The following is a 10,622-nucleotide window of genomic DNA, read 5'->3' as shown; positions in this document are numbered from 1 at the left end:
AGTGATCTTTTCTTCAAACAACTTCATTGAGGTACAATTTACATACTGTAAAAGTCATTGATATTAATCATGCAATTCAATTATCCAAAGTATATGATAATCACCATCATGCAGTTTGAGAGCATTTTCATCATCCCTATAAGATCCCTCATGCCCAAATACATCTAATCCCTGTTCCCATTCCTAGTCCCAAACAACCACTAATCTAACTTCTGTCTCTAATGGAGTTCCCGTCATGGCTCAGTGGTTAACGAATCCGACTAGGAACCACGAGGTTGAGGGTTCAATCCCTGGCCTTGCTCAGTGGGTTAACGATCCGGCATTGCCGTGAGCTGTGGTGTAGGTTGCAGATGCAGCTCAGATCCCACATGGCTGTGGCTGTGGTGTAGGTCGGCGGCTACAGCTCCGATTCGACCCATAGCCTGGGAACCTCCATATTCCACGAGAGCAGCCCAAGAAATGGCAAAAAGACAAAAAAAAAAAAAAAAAAACCCAAAGCAAAACAAAACTTCTGGCTCTAAAGATTTGCCTTTCCTGGACATTTCATGTAAATGTAGTATGTGCATTGTTGGTATTTGGCTTCTTTCTCTTAGAATAATTTTATTTTTTTATCTTTTGTCTTTTTAGGGCCGCACTTGCGGCACATGGAGATTCCCAGGCTAGGGGCCAAATCGGAGCTGTAGCTGCTGCTCTTCACCACAGCCACAGCAACGCCAGATCCAAGCCTGGTTTGCAACCTACACCACAGCTCACGGCAATACTGGAACCCTCAACCCACTCAGCACGGCCAGGGATCGAACCTGCATCCTCACGGATTCTAGTCAGATTCATTTCCACTGAGCCATGATAGGATCCCCTTAGAATAATGTTTCTGAGGTTCAGTCAGTTGTAGCACTTATCAGCAGTTTGTTCTTTTTACTTTATTTATTTATATATTTTTTGGCTGCACCCGTGGCATATGGAAGTTCCCAGCCCGGGATCAAACCGGAGCCATAGCAGTGACCCAAGTCACTGCAGTAATAACACCAGATCCTTACCCTGCTCAGCCACATGGAAACTCCAGTCAGGTCCATTAACCACTGAGCCACAAAGGGAACTCCCCCAAACCATGCAACTACTCCTCACATTTCACCACTAAACTACCCAACTAGGTCGTCGCCTTAACCCCCAAACCTCCTTCCAACAGACCCTAATTTACCCTCAGACTGCCCTCTAGCTCCCAAGAATATCCCCAAAGGGCCCTTACAATGATACCCAATTCGGAGTTCCCATTATGGAACAGCAGAAACGAATCCGACTAGTAGCCATGAAGCTGTGGATTCGATCCCTGGTCTTGCTCAGTGGGTCAGGGATCTGGTGTTGCTGTGAGCTCTGGTGTAGATGGCAGATGAGGTTCAGATCCCGAGTTGCTGTGGCTGTGAGCTGTGGCATAGGCCTGCAGCTGTAGCTCCAATTCAACTCCTAGCCTGGGAACGTCCATATGCTTCAGCGCTAAAATTAAATAAATAAATAAATAAATAAATAAATAAATAAATAAAGTGATACCCATCTCTAACCCCAGACTACTCTCCAACAATTACAAACCGCACCCCCAAATTTCCCTTCCAAGAGACTCCACCTTGGCCCCTAAATACCCCTTAATTGCCTTCCCTTGATTCCACAGCTGCAGCCCCTAAACTTTAAGTCCAAAACATTCTTCAATGACAGCTATACCCAACCTTGTCTTAAATTAGAGTCAACCTCCATATCCACTGGTCCCATATCCAGGTACAGGGAGGCCTGAGTGTACTCTGCCATTTTATGAAAGGACGTGAACATCCTCTAATTTTGGTATTTGTGCATGGAAGCATCCTGGAACAAATCTCCCACGGATACTAAGGAGTGACTGTACATGCAGCTACAGTCACAAAACATCTTCCAATTTTCTCCAACCCTACCATCCAAAACCACTCTCCAGGTAAACGGCCCCAACCCCACCTCAATGTTCCGTTTGATAGCTCCAACTATACCCACGTTCTTTTCTTTTTTTTTTTTCTTTTTTTTGCTTTTTTAGGGCTGCACCCACAGCATATGGAGGTTCCCAGGCTAGGGGTCAAATCAGAGCTGTAGCTGCTGGCCTACACCACAGACACAGCTAAATAAGATCCGAGCCGCGTCTGTGACCTGCACCACAGCTCAAGGCAATGCCAGATCCTTAACCCACTGAACGAGGCCAGGGATCGAACCTGCATCCTTATGGATGTTAGTTAGGTTCATTAACTGCCGAGCCACGATGGGAAAACTCCCCCTGAGCCATCTTTATTAGCTTCCTGTGGCTGCTGAGATGAATCACCACAAATTTGGTGGCTTAAATCATAAGAATTAAAAAAAAAAACATAAGAAATTGGAGTTCCTGCGAAATACCAGCATTTTTAGCAACATGGATTGATCTAGAAATGATCAGTGAAGTCAGCCATATAATGAGACACCAACAGCAAATGCTTTCACTGACATGCAGAATCTGAAAAAAGGACACAGTGAACTTCTTTGCAGAAGAGATGCTGACTCACAGACATTGAAAAACTTATGGTCTCTGGAGGAGACAGTTTGGAGGTTGGGGGGATGTGCTTGGGTTGTGGGTTGGAAATCCTGTGAAATTGGACTGTGATGATCATTATACAACTATAGATGTGATAATTCATGTGACTAATAAAAATAAATAAATAAAATAATAAAAAAAAAGAAATTGGAGTTCCTGTTGTGGCTCAGGGAGTTAAGGACCCGACGTTGTCTCTGCGAGGATGCGAATTAAGTCAATCCCTGGCCTAGCTCAGTGGGTTAAGGATCTGGCATTGCTGCAAACTCCAGCATAGGTCAAAGACACAGCTTGGATCCATTGTTGCTGTGGCTGTGGTGTAGGCCAGCAGCTGCAGCTCGGATTCGACCCCTGGCCTGGGAACACGCATATGCCACAATTACAGCCTTAAAGAATAAAAAATAAAATATTCATGCACCCTACAGAGACTCTAGGGGAGACGCTGTTTGTTGTCTCTTCCTCTTTTGGTGGCTGTCAGCATTCCTTGGCTTTCGGCCACATCACTACCATCTCTGCTTGATGGTCACGTTGTCTTCTGTCAAATCTGCCTCTGCCTCCCTCTTACGAGGACACTATGGGTGTAATTAGAGTCGCTTGGATGATCCAGGATAATCTTGCCATCTCGAAATTCTTTTTTTTTTATTTCTTCTTATTATTTTTTGTCTTTCCTAGGGCCTCACCTGTGGCATATGGAGGATCCCAGGCTAGGGGTCGAATTGGAGCTGTAGCCGCCAGCCTACGCCACAGCCACAGCAACGCAGGATCCGAGCCGCATCTGCAACCTACACCACAGCTCACGGCAATGCCAGATCCTTAACCCACTGAGCAAGACCAGGGATCAAACCCTCAACCTCATGGTTCCTAGTCGGATTCGTTAACCACTGAGCCACGATGGGAACTCCCGAAATTCTTACCTTAATCACCTCTGCAAACAGAAGTCTTTTTTTTTTTCTTCTTCTTCTTTTTTCCCATGTAAGGTACACTTAAAATGTGCATAACTTCGGTAAGGTCATCCCTCAACCTACAATAGTACACCCTTTGGCCTCCAAAGATACACATCTACTCTATGTAAAAACAAGGTCCTCCATCCCAATACTCCCAAAATTTCAACCCAGTACCGCATCGATTCAAGTTCAAAATCTGTCTGTTGTATCATCGGTTCAAACATTTCAAATTTTCATCCCCTAAATCATCTAAATCAGGTAGGAGTTACTCTCTGGGTATGATGTACCTCGAGGCAAAATTCCTCTCCCTCTATGGACTGTGGAACTGGAAAACAAGTTACCTGTTCCCAATACACGACGGTGGGACTGGCATAGGATAAGTATTACAGATATTCCTATTCCAAAAGGGAGAAAAACGGAAGGAAAAAAAGGTGTCCCTGGTCCTAAGTAATTGTGAAATTCAGGAGCTCCCGTCGTGGCTCAGTGGTTAACGAATCCGACTAGGAACCATGAGGTTGCGGGTTCGATCCCTGCCCTTGCTCAGTGGGTTAAGGATCTGGTGTTGCCGTGAGCTGTGGTGTAGGTTGCAGATGCGGATCCCGCGTTGCTGTGGCTCTGGCGTAGGCTGGCAGCTACAGCTCCGATTCGACCCCTAGCCTGGGATCCTCCATATGCCACGGAAGTGGCCCTAGAAATGGCAAAAAGACAAAATAATAATAATAATAATAATTGTGAAATTCAGCAGGGCAAGTTTCCTCCAGTTTCAAGCCCTGGAAATAATCCTCCGTGGCTCGAGACTCCACCTCTGGGCTTATAGCTGGGCCCTAGCCCTTGAAGGGTAGCACATATTTGCAACTGAGAAGATTTGTTTTGTTTTTCTTCTTTTTAAGGCTGCACCTGCAGCATATGGAATGTCCCAGGCTAGGGGTCAAATCGGAGCCACAGCTGCCAACCTATACACAGCCACAGCCATGCCGTGTTTGAGCTGAAGCTGCTGTGGCAATGCTGGATCCTCCCCTGAGCGAGGCCGAGGATCGAACCTGCATCCTCACGGATACAATGTCAGGTTTTTAACCAGCTGAGCCACAGAAAGAACTCCCTGCAACTGAGAAGTTTTAGCCAATATCCTTCCAGTAAAATGTTCAGAGTCCAACATCCTTCCTTCATTTCATCCTGTCTCTGTTTCTTTTTTTTTCAAGCCAATCAGGCAATGTTTCTGTCAGTATAACATCCTGAAAAGTCTTTTGCGTCTCCCATGGAAGGCATAGGGATTCACATCCTTAGACAAGAGAGTCCTCCTCAAAGCTTTTGTGGAGGAGTTCCTGTCGTGGCGCGGTAGTTAACGAATCTGACTAGGAACCTTGAGGTTGCAGGTTTGATCCCTGGCCTTGCTCAGTGGGTTAAGGATCCGGCGTTGCCGTGAGCTGTGGTGTAGGTCGCAGATGAGGCTCGGATGCCATGTTGCTATGGCTCTGGTGTAGGCCAGTGGCTACAGCTCCGATTTGACCCCTGGCCTGGGAACCTCCATATGCCGCGGGAGCGGCCCCAGAAAAGACCAAAAAAAAAAAAAAAAAGCTTTTGTGGATAATCCCATCTCCATTCCTGACTTCTGCTGAGATGATTGAGAGTATCCGTGAGTCACAAACATAATCTCTTCAGTACTAGCAAAAGGCTGTCCAGCCACACCCTTGGCTTTCTCTCCAGAGCATACTTTCCTGAAAACGAATCTCCGAAATTTTGTGCCTTTTGCAATCTGAACAGCCCAAGAACTTCCCAAATCATCAAGTCCTGGATCCATTTTACTTAACAGTTGTTTTTTCAATTTATTTCTTTCACATTTTATGGTAAACACCAAGAAGAAGCCAGGCAGGACCCTCAAGACTTTCCTTGGAAGGAGTTCCTGTTGTGGAACAGGGGAAACATCCAACTAGTGTCCATGAGGATGCGGGTTCGATCCCTGGCCTCACTCAGTGGGTTAAGTATCCGTTGGTGCCGTGAACTGTGGTGTAGGTTGCAGACACGGCTTGGATTTCGCATTGCTGTGGCTGTGGTGTATGCCGGCAGCTGCAGCTCTGTTTTGACTCCTGGCCTGGGAACCTCCATATGTTGTGGGTGCAGCCCTAAAAAGCAAAAAAAAAAAAAAAAAAAAAAAAAAAAAAAAAGGCTTTCCTGGAGATCTCCTCAGCTAAATATCAAAGTCATTCATTTATAAGCTCTGTTTTCCACACAATTGTTGGACACAATTCAGCTAAGTTTTCTGTCTTTATGTAATAAGGATCTTCTTTTGTCCAGTTTCCAATTATATGTTCCTCATTTCCTTCTGAGCCCTCACCAGCAGCACTGTTACCATTAATATTTCTACCACCACTCAGTTTATGATGATATCTGTATTCTCTCTTCTTTTTGTTTTGTTCTTTTTAGGGCTGCACCCGTGGCATATGGGGATTCCCAGGCTAGGGGTCGAATCGGAGCTGTAGCCGCCGACCTACACCACAGCCACAGCCATGCGGGATCTGAGCCGTGTCTGCAACCTACACCACAGCTCACAGCAATGCCAGATCCTTCACCCACTGAGCAAGGGCAGGGACTGAACCCGCAGCCTCACGGCTCCTAGTCAGATTCGTTAACCACTGAGCCACGATGGGAACTCCAATAGATGCTTTCTTTACTGTGCTTCTCACTTCCTTCTGAGCCTTCACCAGCAGTGCTTTCAACTTTCATTTTTCTACCAACTGTCTGTTCAAGGCAGTGTAGACTTTTTCTATCATGTGCCTCAAAATTCTTCCAACCTCTACCCACTAGCCAATCCCAAAGCCACTCCAATTTTTTTTTTTTTTGGTATTTGTTACAACATGTTATGGACTTAATTGTGTCCATGCCCCCACCCCAAATTCATTTGTCGAAGCTCTAACCCCCAATATGATTGTATTTGGAAATGGGGCCTTTAAGAAGACAACGAAGGGAGTTCCCGTCATGGCTCAGCGGTTAACGAATCCGACTAGGAACCATGAGGCTTCGGGTTCGATCCCTGGCCTTGCTCAGTGGGTGAAGGATCCGGCGTTGCTGTGAGCTGTGGTGTGGGTCGAAGACACGGCTCAGGTCCCGAGTTGCTATGGCTGTGGCACAGGCTGGTGGCTACAGCTCCGATTCGACCCCTAGCCTGGGAACCTCCATATGCCGCAGGAGCGGCCCAAGAAAACGGCAAAAAGAAAAAAAAAAACAAGACAATGAAGGTTAAATGAGATCATGAGGGTGGGGCCCTCATCCAATAGGGCTGGTGTCCTTATAAGAAGAGGAAGAAACACCAGGAGTGCACACGCAAAAAGAAAAGGCCACGTGAGGGCAGAGCAAAAAGCAGTCATCTGCACATCAAGAAGACAGCTCTCATCAGAAACCAACCCAGATGGCACCTTGATCTTGAACTTCTAGCCTGCAGAACTGTGAGAAAAAATTTTTTTTTTTTTTTTTTTTTTTTTTTTTTTTTTTTTTTTTGCTTTGTAGGCCCGCACTCGTGGCATATGGATGTTCCCAGGCTAGGGGTTGAATTGGAGCTGTAGCTGCCAGCCTACACCACAGCCACAGCAACGCCACATCCGAGCCGCATCTGTGACCTACACCACAGCTCACAGCAATGCCGGATCTTTAACCCGCTGATCGAGATCAGGAATCAAAACTGTGTCCACATGGATGCTAGTCAGATTCGTTAACTGCTGAGCCATAAAGGGAAGTACTTTATTTGAGAACATAAATTCTGGAGTTCCCGTCGTGGCGCAGCAGAAACGAATCCAACTAGGAACCATGAGGTTTCTGGTTCGATCCCTGGCCTCACTCAATGGGTTAAGGATCTGGCATTGTCATAAGCTGTGGTGTAAGTCACAGATGCGGCTCGGATCTGGCGTTGCTGTGGCTGTGGTGTAGGCTGGCAGCTACAGCTCCGATTCTACCCCTAGCCTGGGAACCTCCATATGCTGCTGGTGCAGCCCTAAAAAAGACAAAAAGACAAGAATTTTTTGTTGTTCAAGGCAGTGGTACTCTGTTATGGCAGCCCTAGCCGACTAAGACAACATAGTATCCCATATCCAGGTACCAAAATTGATGTTCATTTCCTGTGGTTGCTGTTACTAATTACCACAAACTTGGAGCTTAAAAGTATAAGAAATCTGAGTTCCCATTGTGGCCCAATGGGATTGCTGGTGTCTCTGGAGCTCTGGAGGACAGGTTCAATACCCAGCCCTGTACAGTGGGTTAAGGATCCAGCATCGGTGCAGCTGGGGTATAGGTTACAACTGTGGCTCCGATCTGATCCCTGGCCCGGGAACTGCATATACTGAGGGCTGGCCAAAAGAGAAAAAAAAAAAGTATAAGAAATCTATTCTTTCACAGTTGTGGGGGCCAGAGGTCCAATATCAGTTTCACTGGGCAAAATCAAGGTGTCAGCAGGGCCACCCTCTCCTCAGAGACTCTAGGGGGGAATCTGTTATCTCTTCCAGTTTCTGGTGGCTGCCTGAATTCATTGGCTTGTGGCCACATCACCTCAATCTCTGCCTCTGTGGTCACATTGCCATCTCCTTTCCGGTTTGTTAAATCTGCCCCCCCCTTGTCTTTTTAGGGCCACACCCATAGCATACAGGAGTTCCCAGGCTAGGGGTCCAATCGGAGCTACTGTTGCTGGCTTATGCCACAGCCATAGCCACACAGGATCCAAGCTGCATCTTCGACCTACACTACAGCTTACCGCAATGCTGGATCCTTCACCCACTGAGCAAGGCCAGGCATCAGAGTCGCATCCTCATGGATACTAGTCAGGTTCATTACCGCTGTGCCACCATGGGAATGCCTGTTCTGATATTTTTTTTACAGTTTTTCTTTTTAAAGTTAAGGTTTTTAGCCAATCTGGAATTAACTTTTCTGAACTGACTAAATTAGGAATCTAATCCTTCCCCCCAAAAGATTCCCCAAACCATTTTAGGAAATAGTCCATCTCTCTCCCAGTGACTTGACATAACAGTTTTGTCATTTACTGATTCCCACAAACACCTAGGTCGAGTTTTGGATTTTTTTTTTCCGTACCATCGATGTAGTTTTCTATTCCTACTTGCATATTACAATGTTTTAATTACTAGAGCTTTGTCATATATTTTGAATCTGGTAAAATGATGCCTTCATCTTTCTTCTTCTTTTATAAAATTAGATACGCTTACATATTTAAGGCAACGTAGGAATTTTAACATCAGGTCCTCAAGTTCCATTTTTTAAATTTTTCAGGGCCACGCCTGAGGCATATGGAGGTTCCCAGGCCAGGGGTTGAATTGGAGCTGCAGCTGCCAGCCCATGCCACAGCCACAGCAATGCCAGATCCCAGCCAAGTCTGAGGTCTACACCACAGCTCACCACAACGCCAGGTCCTTAACCCACTGAGGGAGCAGGGCCAAGGATCACACCCACGCCCTCATGAATACTAGTCAGGTTGGTTACTGCTAAGCCACAAGGGGAACTCCAAAAAAATTTTTTTTATGAATGCACCCACAGCATATGGAAGTTCCCAGGCTAGGGATCAAATACGAACCACAGCTGCCACCTACACCACAGCGGTGGCAACACTGGAACCTTAATCCACTGTGCAGGGCTGCGGATCCAACCAGCACTTCCACAGCAACCTGAATCGCTGCGTGGCATCTTTAACCCACTGTGTCACAGTGGGAACTCCCCGTTTTGGAATTTGTATTGGTACCATATTGATTTTGTGAAAGATTAGTTTGGGGAAGAATTGTCACCTTTGTTATGTGGATGATGATGATATGTGTGTGTGTGTGTGTGTGTGTGTGTGTGTGTGTATGGGGACGTTCGTGTTTACCAAGTCGACTTGATAATAAGGGAAATAAGGGTGCCAATACAGAAAGGTACAAGGCAAATGGAAGTTCAGTGAAGTTCCCAGTGGTGCAACTGATGGGCATGGTCTTGGGATGCTGGGAAGAATTTAGGGAAGGTTGTTGGTCCTGGTGTTTTGTGAGTTGACTGTGCACCTGAAGGTGTGAGTGGGACCCTCCGCTGTGTGCAAGCCAACTTGCATACATTTAGCACACAGAGGAGCTCAATCAATGTTTGCTGTACCAGTGCACAAATGAGTGAATCAATTTTTTTATTTTTGTCTTTTTAGGGCCGCACCCGAGGCATATGGAGGTTCCCAGGCTAGGGGTCTAATTGGAGCTACAGCTGCCGGCCTCCGCCACAACCACAGCAACGCCAGATCCGGGGGGCGTCAGCGACCCACACCACGCTCACCGCAACACCGGATCCTTAACCCACTGAGCGAGGCCAGGGATCAAACCCGAAACCTCGTGGTTCCTAGTTGGATTCGTTTCCGCTGCGCCACGATGGGAACTCCTGAATCAATGAATTTTTGGAGAGGTTATTGTATACCAAAAAATCTGCTAGCACTATTCATAAATTACTTCTACTCCCTATAAAAATGTCGCCAGACAGGTATTAAGACCCCCATTTGACGGCCAAGAAAGCTGAGGCTCCGAGAGGGTAAGTCCCTTGTCCATATCCAAACCCAGTTCTGTATAACAACAGAAGTCATCCACCGAAGGGAGCGGATCTAATGTCCATCTTTCCACTCATTCAGCCATCCGTCAAGGATTTTACTAAGCACCTACAGTGTAGCACAACGACCTAGTACAACAACCGCTCTGAACAACAAAGAGCAGACGGAGCGCTTCCTGGAAGACCAGCTGGATCGCTGGACTGTAGGTACCGAGAGGGCAGGGTTTCTGGTGCGCAATTCAAGGGAACGTAGCTGCCTAGGCCTCAAGGCTTAGGCTTTGGCTTAGCAGGCACCGCTAGATCAAGGTTGGAGCGCGGTCTGGAGAGTGGATATTACGAATGCTGGCCGAGAGAGGGCGCGATTCCGCAGCTAGAAGCGTAGCCTGGAGAGCCTCCGCGCGCCGACCGGGCTTCAGTACGCAGGCGCAGAGGCCCTAAGGAGCGGCTTACTATCTTGCGGAGGGATAATTTGAGAAGAAGAGGCGTGACTCAATCAAATTACCTCTCATTGATTTGCCTCTCTCTGAGGGCGTGGCCTAGGTGCCCCCTTCTCGGAA

General features: G+C 46.8%; 1 long non-coding RNA gene across 1 annotated transcript; it reads left to right on the top strand.

Annotated features, from left to right (window-relative positions):
- The first annotated feature begins 6,831 nt into the window (after positions 1–6,831).
- Positions 6,832–10,272, top strand: LOC146394581 (uncharacterized). The gene is made up of 3 exons (XR_014835370.1): positions 6,832–6,959; positions 9,999–10,050; positions 10,148–10,272. It is a non-coding gene; the product is annotated as an uncharacterized LOC146394581 (long non-coding RNA).
- The last annotated feature ends 350 nt before the right edge of the window (positions 10,273–10,622 follow it).

This window comes from Sus scrofa, chromosome X, assembly GCF_054392235.1.
Source record: "Sus scrofa isolate SSC_HxYL_T2T_F1_AM1 chromosome X, Sscrofa_HxYL_maternal_Yorkshire_Landrace_v2.0, whole genome shotgun sequence".
NCBI lineage: Eukaryota > Metazoa > Chordata > Mammalia > Artiodactyla > Suidae > Sus > Sus scrofa.
The sequence above is the reverse complement of the archived record's forward strand: the minus strand, read 5'-3'. Positions and strand labels throughout refer to the sequence as shown.